Raw genomic sequence first — 17,508 nt, forward strand, 5'->3', positions numbered from 1 at the left:
GTGGGCGAGTGAGCAAGCCTCAAGGTGATTCTAGTCTCCAACCTCTGAGTCACAAGAGCGATGCAGAGTGGAGCAGAGATGAGCTGTCCCCTCCGAGTGGTTTGCAGCTTCATGAACAAAATAAATTTTGTTATTGTCTTCAGCTAAGTTTTGGGCAGTTTGTTCAGAACAACAGGGATTAAAGCATCTGCTCTCCTCAGTAGGGATGTTGTGAAGTAATAAGAGAATAGACTTGAAACCGCTTTGTAAATTTTGGACTATTAGACAGATGCGAATGGTTATTAGAGGAGGATTCAGGTAACACACAGGCATATTTGTGTATGTTTGACAGAGTTTCCAGCTATTTCCCACATTGGAGCTGAATTTCTAGGTCTGCTGACCTTGGTTGGGGCTTTTCAGAGGCTTTGGGAATAGTACAAGTCAAAGACAGGCCAAGACAGAGTCATAAAAACTGTGGTATGCTTTAGACATTAACAAGTTGATATCTTTATCAAATAATGTAATTGGGCTATTTACAATCATAGGATTTATAAAAAAAAAAATTACTTCCTAATGCACTGTAGATGGCATTTAAAGTAATACAGGCAGCATCTTCTCATCCATTAGTGTGTCTCTGTGACTGTACAAACTCTTTTGGAAATAATATCGATAGCCTAAATCCCAGGCCCCTGTGACTGTGAATCCTGGCCACTGGGCCAGGCCTGGGGGAGGCCCTGTGTATGATGCCCTGCTCATGTGCACCTCTGTCTGATGGTCCGATCCTTGCCTCCAGTTGGCTGTGAAGCTTCAGAAGTCAGCTTGTCCTGACAGCACCTGCTGTCTGTCTTCAATCTCTGGGCTTCTTCATCTTCCCCCACAACCAAGAGCGCTGTCTTCCTTTGCTGCCCGGTGCCTAGGCAACTGAGTAGCTGTTTTCTTTCCTTATCTTCTCCCCTTCCTTGCCTTCCTCCTACCAGGCCTCAAGGGTTCCTCGGGTAGCCATGGTTTTCTCTCTTCAGAGCCATTTATTCTCTCTTACTGTAAACATCAGCAACCGGAACAACTGACACTTGCACAATGAATTGCAGTTTGCAGAGCATTTCCACAAACATTTTTGCTCATGGAAGTCTCACGTCAAACAAATAATTATTATTCCAATGTAGTTATTATTATGATTTCAAATTTACATGGAGGACCAAGGCTTTTCGAGGTGGAGTAACTTATCTGACATCAAACAACCTGTGAGTGGCAGAGCCTGGACTCAAATGCAGGTATTCTGATTCTGACTCCCATCTTCTTTCCATTCTGTTCAGTGGTGTTCCTGTGACTAGACAAAGTGGCACCTCTTCTACATACACAAGTAATTATCCTGGTGATTGTTGTCATTGTTCAACAGCTTGGGTCAATGTGCCTTCATTTACTTTTCCACAAAAATGATTTTGTATTTACAGGATAGGATTATATAATGGGAACTACCTAGAAATTATTGTTTTGAAATCTTAATAAAATAGTATCTATTTTTTTCTGTGTTTAAAATAAAATAGTAATCTAATAATTAGTATGATTACAATAAAAGTAAACAACAAAAATTTGCGGTGTTTGGTACTTAACCATTTACAATATATTTTAACATACATTCATTCATTTGATTTTTACAACTGCCTGGTCAGGTTAAGTAGATAGTACTCCCATAAAGAGAATAAATGAACCTCAGAAAGATCAAATGCCTAGTCCACATTCTCTCAACAAATGAGTTGCCCTATTATTTCTACTCAAACTTTTTGCTTTGTTTTGCACCTGCTCCAGTACTTCCAGTGTAGTATAACTGGGCAGAGGGAGGGCTGAATGAGAATTCAGTTCTTGCTGACACTTGCTCAGTGTCCTGGGGCAGAGCTTATGAAACTTTAGCATGTACTGGAATCACTCAGAGAGCTGTTAAAAGTCAAACTCCCAGGCCCCACCATCCTGATTCAGTCAGTCTGGGCTGGGTTCCAAAAATCTGCATTTCTAACAAGCTTCCAGTTGATGTGGATACTTCTGGTCTGTGGCCCACACTTCGAGTAGCACTTGATAGAGGGAAGGCCACTCACTTCTCAAAGCCTTCGTTTCATGATCTCTAAAGAGGGTTAATAATGTTATCTACTTCATAAGGTAATAATGATGTAGGTAAAAGATCTTTTAAATTATTAAAGGCTAATAATATTATTATTATTCTCCACTGCCTATAATGTATAATGCAAAGTATATTTGAAAGATGAAAAACTATATTAAAAACATTCTGTAATGGATATTTGCAGGTTCACTGTCTTGACCAACTCTCAGGGGAATAATATTATATTATATTATATTATATTATATTATATTATACTATATTATCATTCATATAATAATCTATGCACATGGTACCCATGAATTTGTATGATATGACAGTATTGGCTACACAAGAACTGCCCCACTCAACCCTGTTATTATGAATTTCTAGAAAGGGGTTCCACTCTAAATTCCATCCATGCTCAGGACACTTCTCCAGTAGTAATGGCTGGATCAGCATGGCTGGTTTTTCCTCTCTGGCAGCCTCACCATCTCAGGAGTGTGATTACATCTCCTCATAAGCTGAGTGCTAACAAGGGATGGACAGGAACAGGGTAAAGTCACCCCAAATCCTCCATCCTCACCCACTGCCATCTTGTGCTTCTCTTGGCCAAGCAGCCGGACTGGAGGGCAAATGTTTTCTTCTCTTACATACTCTAATTCAGGGCCAACTAGGGACTCAAGAGTGTCAACAAGCAGTCAGTGAGAGGCAGAAGCAACTGGGACAAGGGGCCTCTCAAACCACATGTTGATTAATGAACCTCTGAATGACAGAAATATCAGCCCCACAGGGATTTATTTATTCCTGAGCTTTGAGTCAGACAGTGCTGGGTTTAAATCCAGGCTCTGTCACTTATTAGCAGTGTGAACTTATGCAAGCAGCTTCTTTACTGTAAAAGAAGATTAATAATATCTCAGCACCCACTTCACTCAGTAAATAGCAACTATTGTTGCTATTGTTAATATTCATTTGATAAGGATTTATTGTGCATGATCAATGAGTCAAACAGTCTGTTAGACTCTGGCAATACAGAGATGAAAAAGGCATCATGTGTCTCCTGGAGAAGCTGCGTCCAGTGGGGAAGACAGCAGTTGAGCAATGAAGCACAACACAGGTTATGGGTGCTTTTCTTATATGTGTAAAGTACAAAGAAGGGAAATTGACAGAGAGTGATAGGACTTTGTTCCTCTGGAAGCAGCAGCTGCTGATTCCTCATCCCTGCCCTTCCATGTCCCCTCTCCATCCTGCAGAGGAAAATCCAGATGCCCACAGTTTAAAGGACAGCCCTGAATAATTGTCCTGTCCCCGTTCCCTAAGCATCCCTGAACTGCCGCGTGACAGCCCGCACCAGGCAAAAACAACATCCATTGGTGATGAATTTACACTATCCACTCAGCACCCTTGTCCACCCGAGGCATTTCATTCAGGTTTGGAAAGTTACAGGCTGACGCAGCTCTGGAGGTTTGTTTGACTCTTTTTTTTTTTTTTTTCTAAGTTTCATTTCTTTCCTTTTAGGATCTGTGCCCTAGTTGTTCTGGGAAACTTGTGACCTCTCTGTGTTTTTAATTAGAAGATGTCATTTTTCCATGGCAACCTATCTTGGTGTCCTAAATAGAGAATCTGTAAAATCAGTTTCCCTGTGAAGGGCCAAGCAATTGGAACAGGACCCTGCCCGACGGGTGCTGGTGCCCAGGCCTGGTGGTTCCACCACTGGGTCAAGTTTCTGCAAGCAGAGAAACACCACCAGGGTCTCTAGTTGAAGTAGACCTGCACCATAGTGGACCCAGCCGGAAACCCTCCTGGTTTGGGTAATGAAACCCAGCTCTTGACCATTGCGGGAGGGAAGTTGGACTTTCTTACTGGCACACAAACAAAACCATGTCAGTCATGAACTATGGTGTCTCCAGGGCTAATGGCCCATAGGTAATAATTTACAAAAGCCAGAAAAACATTGATGGGAAACGGTTGAAATCATCAACTCAAGCTCCATGGCAACCAAATTTGACCTGACCCTTTCACCCCAGCACCTCGTCTCCTGAAAGGAATGAGCCTCTTCAGGAAATGATGAAGGAAATCAAGAAATCCAGCACCACCCTTTGCAAGTCAGTGCTGAGGAAACAGTAGTTAAATCATTTGGCAAAAAGTGATCGGTTTCACACAGAATGCCCCAAATTGGGTAATTCTGGTTTTCCTTTTTTTTTCATTTTGTTAAAAGCATCATTTCCATTTGGTAAGACAATTGTGTTGATAAACGAAAGTCATTCTGATGACAGAGATTTTATTGATGCATTTTTAAAGTAAATGGTAAAATTAAATGTTGAGCCCTCTTCCCTTTACACTTGATCAAGATAGCAGGGCACCCGCTCATTTATTGTAAACATTATCGAAAAACACACCAATAACAATAGCACCAATAGCTAACACTTGTGGACTGCTTATTATTTCAAGAACACTTCAGGTGCTTTATACATAATTAATTAGGTACTCATCATCATCATCATCAACATCATCATCGTAGTAATAGCTGATGTTGACTGTTGTGTGCCAAGAACTGTTCTTTCATGTTTAACTAATGTATATTTACTATTGTTTTCTTCCTATTGCAGATGAGACAACTGAGGCATAGAGTGGTTAAGAATATGAAACTGGGCAGTGTTGGCCCCAGAGGCTGTGCTTCAACCTCTATACAACAATAGTTCATCCTCCTCCATGGAGGGACTTTTCTGGAATTAGGAAGTACAATTGACATGACAAGCTCATCCCCATCTCAGGACCGTTCGTTGACTGTTCCTTGCCTGGATTGCTCTCTCCCCAGGTCTTTGCTTGACTGGCTCCTTCTTATCATTCAGGTCTCAACTCAAATGTGCTTCTTAGAAATACTTTCCCTGTTCCTCAAGCCAAAGCAGCCCTCCCCACCCTAAGTCCCATTCTATTTTCTTGTTTTAGCTCCTTTTGAGTTGCTTTTTTGCTGCTGGAAATTGTGCTATTTCTTTATGTGTTTATTGTCTCTCCTGACTAATTAGTTGCACACTAGGACAAGTCCCCAAGCCCCTTGAGCCTCCATTTCCTTCTTGGTTAAAGAAGAAAAACTGAAGGCTCACAGTTAAAAAGTGTCAGGGTCTAGAATTGCAGCATGATACAGTAGACAGGATCCAGGCTTTAGAAAGACCCTTGTTTGAATTCTGACTTTGTCCCATACCAGTGCGTGTGACCTGAGAAGTCTCTTGATCTCTTGGATCCTCAGTTTCTCCATCTGTGAAATGGGATAATAGTCTCTGACTGGCCTGCTCTGCAGCGATGTTACAGAGATTAGGCGAGGTAGGTATGTGAACGCGAGTAGCACTGCTATTAAGTAGCATTATCAGCACTTAATAAATATGCTTCCATTCTCCACTCCCTTGCTGCAACTCATTCAGTATTTATCCACTCAAAGGCTCTGCAATTTCTGGATGTTTGAATTCTTTGCCCTCCGATTAAGTTCAAAACTCTTTAGGGCACCTGTGGACTAGTGGCTCAGGCTTTGACCTCATTAGATAGATGATGGCTGGAAAGCAAGAGTGAAAAAAAAAAAAGATCAGGAAAACGATTTCAAGGAAGAAAATAGAAACTTTTTTTGACAGGGGAAAAAAAAGTGTGTGGGAGGAGAGGATTTTGCAGGAACCACATAGCATAAAGAGCCTCGGGTCAGGAAAAAAAAATGGTGTCAGTCAACAATAAGTCATTGAGGACATAGCATTTCCTTTGCTCCCTTTGGAGAAGGGTGCAGCTGGAGATGGGGAGAGTTAGCTAGCCAGCAATGTCATGAACCTGCAGGGTTCCTGCTCTCAGCCCAAGTCTGCCAGGGGCTGAAAACTTCAGAGGGGCCTGAGTCACGGTCCAGCGGTAGTGGTTCAGCCTTACCTGGAAGAAGAGCCCTGACCCAAAGCCCAAAGCCTGGCAGGGAAGGGCCATCCCTTTCTGCAGCCAGCGAGCTGAAGGCCTCCTGCTCCTCGCAGCAATGGCCAAGCACTGCCCCTTACATGGCACTCAGGCGACACTCAGCTGTTTTTCAGCTTCTGAAACACCTGTCTCCTCTCAATTTCAGGAGACTTTCTTGGGTCATGAGTGTGTGAAGTGAAAAGTAACATTGGAGGTTCATGGGCTAATCAATTCTGAGGGTTTATTAATTTCACAGGATGAGTTTGGTAGATGTTTAGATGAATATTTAACTTATTTTTAAATAGATTTCTATTCTTGGGGAGGGAAATGGATAAAATGAAGCATTACCTGTGAAACAGTGGTCCTTTCTCATGTATGGAGTGCATGGGAACTGCTTAGTTTCCACCGAGGCGTGGCCATCGGAGGGTGAGGTTGGCCAATTGAGAGATGCACGACACTGTGCTGCCACACTGCAGTGGGGCAGATGGGGCTGGGGAATGGCTCAACGATGTAGGCATCTGCCAAGGTGACTGACAGGCCAGCAGGGACAGCTCCTTACCCAATTCCTCCAATACAGTGGTCCTCACACTTCAAGTTATCAGAATGACCTGGAAGGCTTGTTACAACACAGACTTCTGGGCCCCACTCACAGAGTTTCTTATTAGTAGGTCTGGGGCAAGGCCAAAGAATTTTCATTTCTAAGAATTTCCCAGGAGATGCTGATGCTGTTGACCAAGGGAATGCCCTTTGATAACCTCTGCTGTAGCATAACTCATCCCCATCCCCAAGCATACCTTGCTTTCCTCCCTTTGGACTTTGGCTTTCACTGAGCCTTCGCCTCAGTGTCCTTCCCCCAAATCTCTATTGCTCTATCCAAATGTCAGCTGATGGAACATGATTATCTCTTCTTCCAACTTTTTACTCTTTAAATGGCCTGGCCCATCCCTGAGGGTGCTATGGCTGCTGAAGGTGCATGCATCTGCCTGTTAATAGTGGAAAAATCCCTCTTGGTTTCTTCTTTCAAAAGGAGGAAAGTCCACTGGGTCTGCAGGAGCCTGATGAGCATGGTGCCCTCTGAGGCAGCATCCAGAGCAGGGGGGTCAAGAGCAACCCTCAACATCATGCTGAATGAAATAATCCAGACACAAAAGAATAAATGCTGTGTGATTCCAGTAATAAGCAATACCTAGGATCTGCACATTTATAGGGACAGAAAGTAGTTTAGAGGTTATCAGGGGCAGTGTGTGTGTGTGTGTGTGTGTGTTTGTGTGTCTGTGTGTCTGTGTAAGGGAATGGCAAAATACTGCTTAACGGGTACAGATTTTTGGTAATTGATGGTGGTGATGGTAACATAAAATGTGAATGCAATTAATGTCACTGAATGGTATACTTAAAAGTGGTTAAAATAGGAAATTTTGTGTTGTATATGTTTCCACAATTTTTAAAAATGAAAACAAAAAAAAAAAACCAAACCAACCCAGGCCCAAGATTTGGATCTGACACATATTAGATAAACAAACTGGGCATGTTAGGTAAACTCTCTGTGTCTCAGGCTGCCTACTTTACACAATCGATGTGAGGATTCAGTGACCCAACATGCAATGCACTTGAATAAAAATGCAAGCAAATGTTTGTTTCAGTTATTATCATTGGAAATTTATTATAATAATTGATCGTACAGTAATTGTAAGAATATAAAAATAGTATATAAATAATCTAAAATGAGTAATATACATGCTGCATAGTGAAGTGTTCTTTCATAGTGTCTTTTAAGTGAGACTGTAGGCATTGGAACCAGACTGCTTGGGTTTAATTCCTGGCCTTGTCACTTACTAGCTGTGTCACCTTGACAAAGTTCCTCAGCTATCTTGTGTCTAAATTCTGTCATCCATAAAAAGGGAATAATAATAGCACCTATCTCATCAGGTTTAACTGAAGTGACTTACTTCAGTTAAAGCACTTAGAACTGTGCCTGGAACATAGGAAGCGCTCAATAAATGTGAGGAAGAAGTTTTGACAAACATGAGCATCATCATCCTTACAATTATCACAACCTCAACCATAACCTGAGGTCATACATGATCTGCTGAAGGTATGGAGAGATGCAGAAAGGGTCTTTTAGTGTTGGATTGATAACATTTTTGTTAAAAGGTATTTTTTACACTTCTTCCAAATCCATTCATTCTACAAACAGATAAGATGCTACTGTGTGCTAAGTACTGAGATGGATACCGGAGGTAAAAAAAATAAAGCAATTCTTCTCAAAAGGGCTTTTGGCCAGATAAGGCGAGGTGAGATGTGCACAAAAATAAATGCATCCTATAGCCACATAGTTTGTCAAAGTGATCTGTGCCTGCTTCAGGTCCTGAGATCACAGGGGAAGGAGATGGGCCCCAGCTGGGATTCCCTTTACATTTTCTTGATGCTGAAGGAGGTCCATAATTGGGTGCTGGGCCAATGGTGCAAGTTCCTTCCATCAAGACTCCAAGGATCTGAGAGTGAGACTTGAAAAGAAAGCGTCATTGACATTAAACCCTGTCTGGTGTCATCCTGGTTGGGGTGCTCTTTAAGCCACTGTTTTGAGTGTACGCATGAGTCTACCCTGCTCTAACTAGTCTTTTCCAGTCTTTCTGCTGCCAGGGCACACATTTGGAAGGCAGATGGTCTTGCAAACATTGTATGATATGGAAGAACAAGCCTGAGCTTTGGAGGCAAAATAATCTGAATTGGGTCAATGACTAGCCATCTCGTTTAGGCAAATAACATAATTTTTGTTGAGCAATGAATTCTTTACATAAAAAGTAATAGTAATTAATGTTTACTAAATATTTAGTAAGGATCAGTCACTGACAAAGTGCTTTATATGAATTATCTCTTTTAATCCTTAAAATAACCTTGTGGAGTAGATGCTATTATTATCCTTATTATTCAGATGAAGAAACTGAGGCCTAGACAAATATTATGTAAATTTTTCAAAGTCATTCAAGTAATAAGTGTAATTACTTGGATTTGAACCCATATCTGTCTAACTGCAGAACCCAAGCTACCTTATAGGACGTATGGGAGGATTAATCCTTCAGGTACCAGAGAAAATCTTGCTACTTAAAGTGTGGCCCATGGACCATAAGCATCAGCACCATGCACTGCTTGTTAGAAATGCAGAATTTTAGGCCCCACCTAAGACCAACTGAATCAGAATCTGCATTTTCACAAGATTCCCACCCCAGGTAATTTTTGTGCACATTCAAATTTTGAGAAGTACTAAGTTAAACATTACCAGTGCTCTGAAGCATTCCCTGAACTCCCAGGCAGAGGGATTCTCAGATGGGAACAGCTGATCCACATGGTGACTCTCTGCATGCTTGGTGGCTGCCATGCAATCAAGCTCACATTTCTGATTATAGTGAATACATCTAATTCTGCTCAGGTCAAACTTCTGCCTTCCGAAACAAACTGTCCTTCTTTCTCTCAATCTCTTTTTTTCCTCTCTCTCTCAATCTTTCTTTCATATGTTGGAGACGCTCTCAAGATTTCCCAATCCTGATTAAGTTAAAGGGAGGCTAGTAGATTAAAGTGGTTAAATGTGCAGGCTTTGGAATCAGAAAAGCTGGGTTTTGGTCTTGGTTCTCTCCTTACCCAGCTGTGAGAACCCAAGCAAACCCTTACACTCTCAGAGCCTCACTTTCTCATCTGTGGAATGAAGATAATGAGAACACCTATTCTGTGAGGTTATGGTGAGGGTTAAATAAAATCTGTTTGCAAAGTGCTGTCACAATGTGTGTGCCCAAACAATTGGCTGACATTATTGCCTTTCCTTAGGTTGGACAACCTGAAGCTGAATCTGACTTCCTGATCAGTTCCTTAATGCTACTGCCTTGTTCATTCAGCCCAGGAACACGTTTTTTTACGGCCATACTCTGTTAGTGACTCACTGTGGATTTGTGGAAATCCTTCTTAACAATGAATTAATCTTCTAACAATGTACACTATGAACAGAGACATTCATTGACTAACCTGGATGAAACATACCAATGAAATCACATGGCAATCTTAAATGTAAAAAGGTTTTTGAAAGACTCATTCAAATCACTTGCATTGAGCTGATTAAGGATTTTTTTCCATATTTATTTTAAAAAGCATTTACTTTGTACCAGCCCCTGGGTGAGGCACAGGGCATGCAAAGGTAAATAAGATATGGCCCTGTTTTCAGGCAGGTCACAGGGCAGTGGGGGAGACAGGCAGATAAACCAGGAACTATAATAGCTTAGAACATATGCAGTAATGGAAGCATGACAAGTTGACAGGGCACAGAAATAGCAGCAAGGAGAAGGCCTGAGTCAGTAGTGGGCAGGAGAGGGAAGAAACGTGATTTTAAAGACTGAATGAAGTGTTTTGTTTTGTTTTTTTAATATATTGAGATATATTCACATACCCTACAATCATCCACAGTGTACAATCAACCATTCACAGTACCATCATATAGCTGTGTATTCATCACCAGAATCAACTTTTGAATATTTTCTTACTCCAAAAAATAAAAAATAAAAATAAAAGTAAAAAAAGAACACCCAAAACATTCCATCATCCCCCCATCCCACCCTATTTTTCATTTAGTTTTTGTCCCCATTATTCTACTCATCTGTCCATACACTGGACAAAGAAAGTGTGAACCATGAGGTTTTCATAATCACACAGTCACACCATGTAAGCTACATAGTTATGCAATGGCCTTCAAGAATCAAGGCGACAGGGTTGCAGTTTGACAATTTCAGGTATTTCCTTCTAGCTATTCCAATACACTAGAAACTAAAAAGGGATAGCAATATAGTGCATATTTGACTCTATTTGAAATCTCTTGGCCACTTTGTTTTGTTTCATTTCACTTCCCCCTTTTGGTCAAGAAGATTTTCTCAATCCCATGATGCCGGGTTCAGTCTCATCCCTGGGATTCATGTCCCATGTTTCCAGGAAGATTTATACCCCTGGGTGTCATGTCTCATGTAGGGGGAGAGGGCAGTGAGTTCACCTGCCCCGTGGGCTTAGACAGAGGGACCACATCTGAACAACAAAGAGGTTCTCTGGGGGGGACTTTAAGTCACAATTATAAGTAAGCTTAGCCTCTCCTTTGCAGCAACAAGCTTCACAAGGGCACGCCCCAAGATCCAGGGCTCATCCTATGTCAGTACTCAATGTTTGCAAGAAAAAAATATGGAACTCTTCATGAATTTGTGTCTCATCTGTACACAGGGGCCATGCTAATCTTCTCTGTATCATTCCAATTTTAGTATATGTGCTGCTGAAGCAAGCAATGAATGAAGTTTTAGGCTTGGGCAGATGAAAAGGTGGGGAAAGCATGTTCCAGGCAGAGAGAATAGAGGCATAAAGGGGATGTGTGTGTGTGTGTGTGTGTGTGTGTGTGTGTGTGTGTGTGTGTAACTTACAATAATGTGAAATCATTGGTTGGTAGATGAAAGGCAGAAGTCACTTCATGAAGGACTTTAGATGTCACATACAGGAGTTTAATCTGTAGCCAGTGGGTGGCCACTGTAGAATTTAAGCAGGGAGTGCTGAGCTCAGATTTGAGTTTCTGCAGGATCCCTCTCATGGGTAAATGGAGTGGAGAGGCAGGCTGGAGACAGCTATAGTAGTAAGAAGAGATAAAAGGGGGAAGAACAAAGGGATATTTAGAAGAGAAAACCAATAGCTCTTGGTGATTGTTGGATATGGAGGTGAGAAAAATAAAAGTGCTGAGGATGACACTGCTGTGTCGAATAGGTGGAGATGCTCAGCAGGCAGTTGGGTACATGAGTGAGGCAGACACCAATCTTTGCTTACATAACTACCATTGCCTTCATCTCACTTTCCTGCTGCTAGAACCCCAATTTATTCAGGTTACTGGCACAGATCCTTTGTTATCAGGAAGGTGTAGGCCCAACCTCAATAAATGAATTATGATTAGTCTAAACAAGTTGTGCTAAGCTCACTCCTGTTGGCCACTTAGCCAGATGATGGGAAAATGACTCATTTGTTCTGGTTAATGAAGCATAATGAAGGGCTTCCCTTGATGAATAAAAAGGCAAGCTCCCTAGGGAAGTGGTCTTTTGCTCATTTTTCCTTCTTCTTGTGTAGGAGGTGGGTATGGCCCCCATACCCAACATACCCCTTTGCAGCAGCTATCTTGTGACAATGGGATAATAGCATGAGAATACAGCTAATATGTTAAGGATGGTGGAATAGAAAAGGGGAACCCGGATCCCTGATGGCATCTTTGAGCATATGAATAAATGCTAGCATCTACTATCTGTGAACTAAAAATTTTTCTATTAGTTTACGTGACTTGTTTTATTTGGGATAGGGTATGTTGAAATAACAAAGATATTCCAATAGTAATGGCTCAGACACAATAGATGTTTATTTCATACTCTTGTGTGGTCCAAGTTGGATGTTGCAGGTCAGTGTTGATGGGAAGCTCAGGGACACAAGCTAATAGCAGCTCTGCTGTCCTCAATACGTGGCTGCCAATGTCATTCTTGGCATGGAATCAAAATTAGCCAGAAGGGGGAAGAGAATGGAGATAATCTTTATGGGCCAGGCCTGTAAATGGCAGACAACACTTTCAATCATGTTCCATTGAAGAGTACTGAATCATTTGGCCACATCTACTCCAAGGCAAGGTAGGAAATGTAGGGTCACCAGGAAACCATATGCCTACTTCTGTGGGAGGATGAATTTTGGCAGACAGCTAGTAGTCTTACCATACCACTGAAAGTTGTTTTCTGTTTCTGTTACTTGCAGCCTAAAGAATTCCTAACAGATTCAATGGGTTTGAAGCTCAGAGGAGTTATTTTGGTGAGCTTTATACAGTTTTTCCCTATAAAAAACTTTATATAGTTAGAACTATAGGTGGCAGCTATATTTTTCAAGACGTATCATATGTGATACATAAAGCCAAGGGAGTGGATGACATCATATAGAAGAACCTAGAGAGGCACAATGGTGGAGTCCTTTAAATTATTCACTGGGCCCACCTAATCCAGAAGAATTCCTCATTACTGTCTGTGCAAAGAACAATTCAGATATCTTAATGGCCTAGAGGGTTAAGTAGACTTATGGCTAAGATGTGTAAGAACAAATCTATAGTCCATGATTGCCCAAATGTTTTTGTTTTGGGGGGCTACTAGATATGAAGTACAAAAAGGTTTGTCTTTGCCTGTTTTCTTTCTGTAACACACTGACTTTGACAAACAGCTGAAAAAATGTGTTCAACTTCCTTTCCTGGTGAAGATATTTTATGTGGACACCTAGCAACCCAGATCCTGAAATAACTTAATGTGGGAAATTCTCCAAGTACAACTCTTTTTCTTTCCTCTCTTCCTTATCCTTACTCCTGAAGCTTCAGATTTGGAGAGTTTTAACTATTTAAAGCCGTAATAAAGGCAAAGTTGTATTCACTGGAACTTACTTCTACCAAGAATCTACCTTGGAATTTGAATGTTCTTAAAAGACTGTCCCCATTTGGGGAATGGTCTTTTCTAATAACTTCAGGCACTCCATGGAGGACATACTGAAGACCCCCAGGGCCTGAGCTGACACAGCCTGTGGGCCTCATGGGTGTACGGTGTATTCAGTCATGCGTAGACTGTCAGAAATCCTACATTCTACCGGTGAATGGTGTCCTCCAACATCCTGCCTTCAAAGCTCCCGATCATAGCGGCTAAGCAAAAAAAGAAGATTCTGTTGTGGATCAGTCTGGTCAGGAAACTTGGGGAAGATAAGCACTGTGCCTGTTTGAATGTATTATGCCCCCCAAACACCATTATCTTTGATGCAATCTTGTGGTGCAGACATTTTAGTGCTGATTATTGGAATTCTTTGAGTGTTTCCATGGAATGTGCCCCATCCAACTGTAGATGATAACTCTGATTAGATATTTCCATGGAGGTGTGGCCCCACTCATTCAGGGTGGGCCTTGATCAGTGGAGCCATATAAATGAGCTGACTGGCAGAGGGAACTCAGTGCAGCTGTGAGTGATGTTTTGAAGAGGAGCTACAGCCAAGAGGGACACTTTGAAGAAAACACAGGAGCTGCAGATGAGAGACAATTGAAGACGGCCGTTGAAAGCAGACTCTTGCTCCGGAGAAGCTAAGAGAGGACAGATACCCCAGGTGCAACTAAGAGTGACATTTTTGAGGAACTGCAGCCTAGAGAGGAACGTCCTAGGAGAAAGCTGTTTTGAAACCAGAACTTTGGAGCAGATGCCAGCCACGTGTCTTCCCAGCTAACAGAGGTTTTCGGACACCATTGGCCATCCTCCAGTGAAGTTACCTGATTGCTGATGTATTACCTTGGATACTTTATGGCCTTAAGACTGTAATTGTGTAACCAAATAAACCCCCTTTATAAAAGCTGATCCATTTCTGGTGTTTTGCATCCTGGCAGCATTAGCAAACTAGAACAAGCACTAATTAGCTAGTGTTCTATTTTGCATATTCTTAAAATAAATTCTACAAGAGCAGGGACTATATTATACACATTTCATCATCTTCCTCCACTCTTGCCATAACCTGCAAAATGAGAATATTATTAACTAACATACATGGGGTTCTTCCTTTAAGTCATGTATCATTCTATATGCTTTACCTGAGGTATCTCAAAAAAAACTTTATCAGGTTAGTAGTATTACTGTCACTCTTTTACAGATGAGGAAACTGAGGCTAAAAGAGTTGTAGTGACCACATTAAGGTTACAGGATTCAGAATTTAAAACCAGCAGTCTGACCTCTGATCCAGTGTAAACTTGTCAACAGACTGCCTCTTACTAGGGAGCACCTTGTTGTGAGGATCTGAGGATTCAAGATCTACGTAGAACGTGGGACGCAGGGCTAAGCACATTGCTGGCACCAGTAAATGCTCATTAAATGGCCATTATAATTATGTCATCATTCCTTCTTAATAGGTGGCTATCATGTAACTTTCTCTTAAGACAATTGCAAAGAGGGCCTTATATTGGGCCGACTGTCTAGTATCTTGGGTGACTATGCAGAGGCTATGCAAAGATGATTCATTTATTAGGAAATGGGGGGATTTCATGACATGGCAATAACGGACATCTATCTTGATGAACAGGCAATACCTGGGGGACCTAGCCCAGAGAAATAAAAGGTCACCTATAATTGGCTTCCTGGAGTTCTAAGGCTTTACTAGAAGAATTTATAGGAGTCCCTGGCATAGCAACAATAAATTAAATCAATTAGTTGTTATTCTGATAATTTTTGTCCTTAATGAAGCTCATTTTTCCCAATGTAAAAGTAATGTAAAATTCAGAAAATTCAGTGAATTAAGAAGAGAAAAACTCTTCACTGCCCAAACGCAGTCCTGTTGACATTTTTGTCTTCTGAGATTTTATTTATTTTTTTTATGCTCTGTTGACAACATGAGGAACCCTCAAATTCCCATGTACCTGAGTCATTGAAATATCTAAATCTGGCCTCCTTGGCTTGGGACACAGAGAGCTCCTGCTATTGGTTGATTCTTAGTGCTTGAGTCCTGAGGGTGCAATAAGATAGATCCTAGCAAGGCAGTGGCCAGAGAGGCCCCTCAGGACAGGGTTACAGAGGCCCTGATATCTCAGGGAAAAGCACTCGGCCCTGAGCCAGGAATATGGCACAAGGGTTGACCCAGTCCAGGAGGAAGTTTTCCTGGGCCTGGTTCCCACCCTCATGCTCACATCACGGTGACGCAGCAGGAAGCGGGGCCTCCCCAGAGCCCAGGTCTCTCACAGGAAAGTGTTGTCAGAGGCTCCCGCATGGGCAGCCTGTCCAGTGCGTGCTCAGTCAGCAGCAGCATTCCCAGACCGCGGTATTTGCTCACAGACTGGAATGCCGGCCTCAGGGCTGGGTGGCGGCATTTCCTCCACTTGGGCCTGGTGCTTGTGGTAACGCCTGTGGTGCGGCCATAAATCAGCTCTACTCCGCGCTTGCCCTGTGAGACGTCCAAACGGGGTGCCCTACAAGCAGCAGTGTGAAATATCTCCTTTCAGATGTCATGTGTTAAAAAATAATAAACCAGAGGAGACTGATTTTCCCATTGAAAAAATAACACTAGGCAAGCTTGGATATGTCCTTCCTCCTTTGGCTTGATGTTTTCTGGTGGCCACTGAGAAGAAGGGAACATCTTCCACATGCACCTTCTCTCTGCATGGCATTTTGTTCTTTGTGGAGGGAGATGAATAGCAATTCCATGCTATTTTGTTGGAGTTCATTCAGTTTTTTCACTTCCCCTCTATACCAATGGTGAGCTAACCCTTGGAGGCTTTCTTCCCAAGATTATGGAAGTCCAGAAACCCACATGACAGCCACAGGTTTATCATACCCACTGCTTGATGTCAGGGAAACATTATCCCTTGGCGCCCTGAGCTTCCTCCCAATTGGACAGTTTATTGACGGGCATTCCTTACATCTGTCAGTCCAAAAGCAGCTGATGTTTATGATAATTCTTCAACACTGCAAAATCCTAAAACACCTTCTGTGCTCCCTTTAATCCCAGGGTGGCATGGATTTTATTTATTCAAATTCCTTGAAAACTGGTGAGCTGCAAAGGTCACGTATAATTAAGACACTAGTAACCAGCATGGTGGACTGTTAGAGTCAGAGATGGAGTATTAACCATATTCTTTGTCCTTTACCCTGAGGATGATCCAGTGAAGGTGTTACAAGAACACCGGCAGGGTTGAAGTGACATACACAAGGGCATTGGCCTGTTGTGGGGCACCTCCAGGAAGACTTGCTGTAGGTGTGGGGCAACGGCTTTAGGCTATAGAGCCTGCGGCACCATGAGGCTCAATGACTGATAGAACCACAACACTGAAAACCAGCATGAACAGAGATGAACTAAACAATACTTTGAACCAACAGTATCTAATTGACATTTATAGAACACTCCACTCAACAACAGCAGAATACACATTCTTTTCAAGTGCCCATGGAACATATACCAATATAAACCACATTTATAGGCCACAAAACAAACTCCAATAAATTTAAAAGAATTGGAATCATGGAGAGGATACACTCCAACCACAGTGGAATTAAACTGGAATCCAATAACAGAAAGATAAAAGGGAAATCTCCAAAAACTTGGAAACTAAACTACATACATTTAAATAATTCATGGGTCAAAAAGGAACTCTCAAGGGAAATAAAATATAATTATATAGATGAAAATTAAAATATAACATATCAAAAATTGTGGGAAAGAGCTGAAGCAATGCTGAGAGGGAAATTTTCTCACTGAATGCATACATTAAGAAAAGAGAAGTCTCATATAAATAATCTAATGTCCTGCCTCAAGAACCTAGAAAAAGAAGAGCAAAATAAGCCCCAAAGATATTAAGTATGGAAATAATAACAATAAGGGCAAGATCAATGAAATTGAATACAGAAAAACAATAGAGGAAATCACTGCAACAAAGAGCTGATTTTGGAAAAGATCAATAAAATTTACAAACCACACGAACAGAA

General features: G+C 41.7%; 1 non-coding gene across 1 annotated transcript; it reads right to left on the reverse strand.

Annotated features, from left to right (window-relative positions):
- Positions 1 to 11,191: 11,191 nt before the first annotated feature.
- On the reverse strand, positions 11,192 to 11,294 carry LOC119528257. The gene has a single exon (XR_005215577.1). It is a non-coding gene; the product is annotated as a U6 spliceosomal RNA (small nuclear RNA).
- Between the last annotated feature and the right edge of the window lie 6,214 nt (positions 11,295 to 17,508).

The sequence above is a fragment of the Choloepus didactylus genome, chromosome 2, assembly GCF_015220235.1.
Source record: "Choloepus didactylus isolate mChoDid1 chromosome 2, mChoDid1.pri, whole genome shotgun sequence".
NCBI lineage: Eukaryota > Metazoa > Chordata > Mammalia > Pilosa > Megalonychidae > Choloepus > Choloepus didactylus.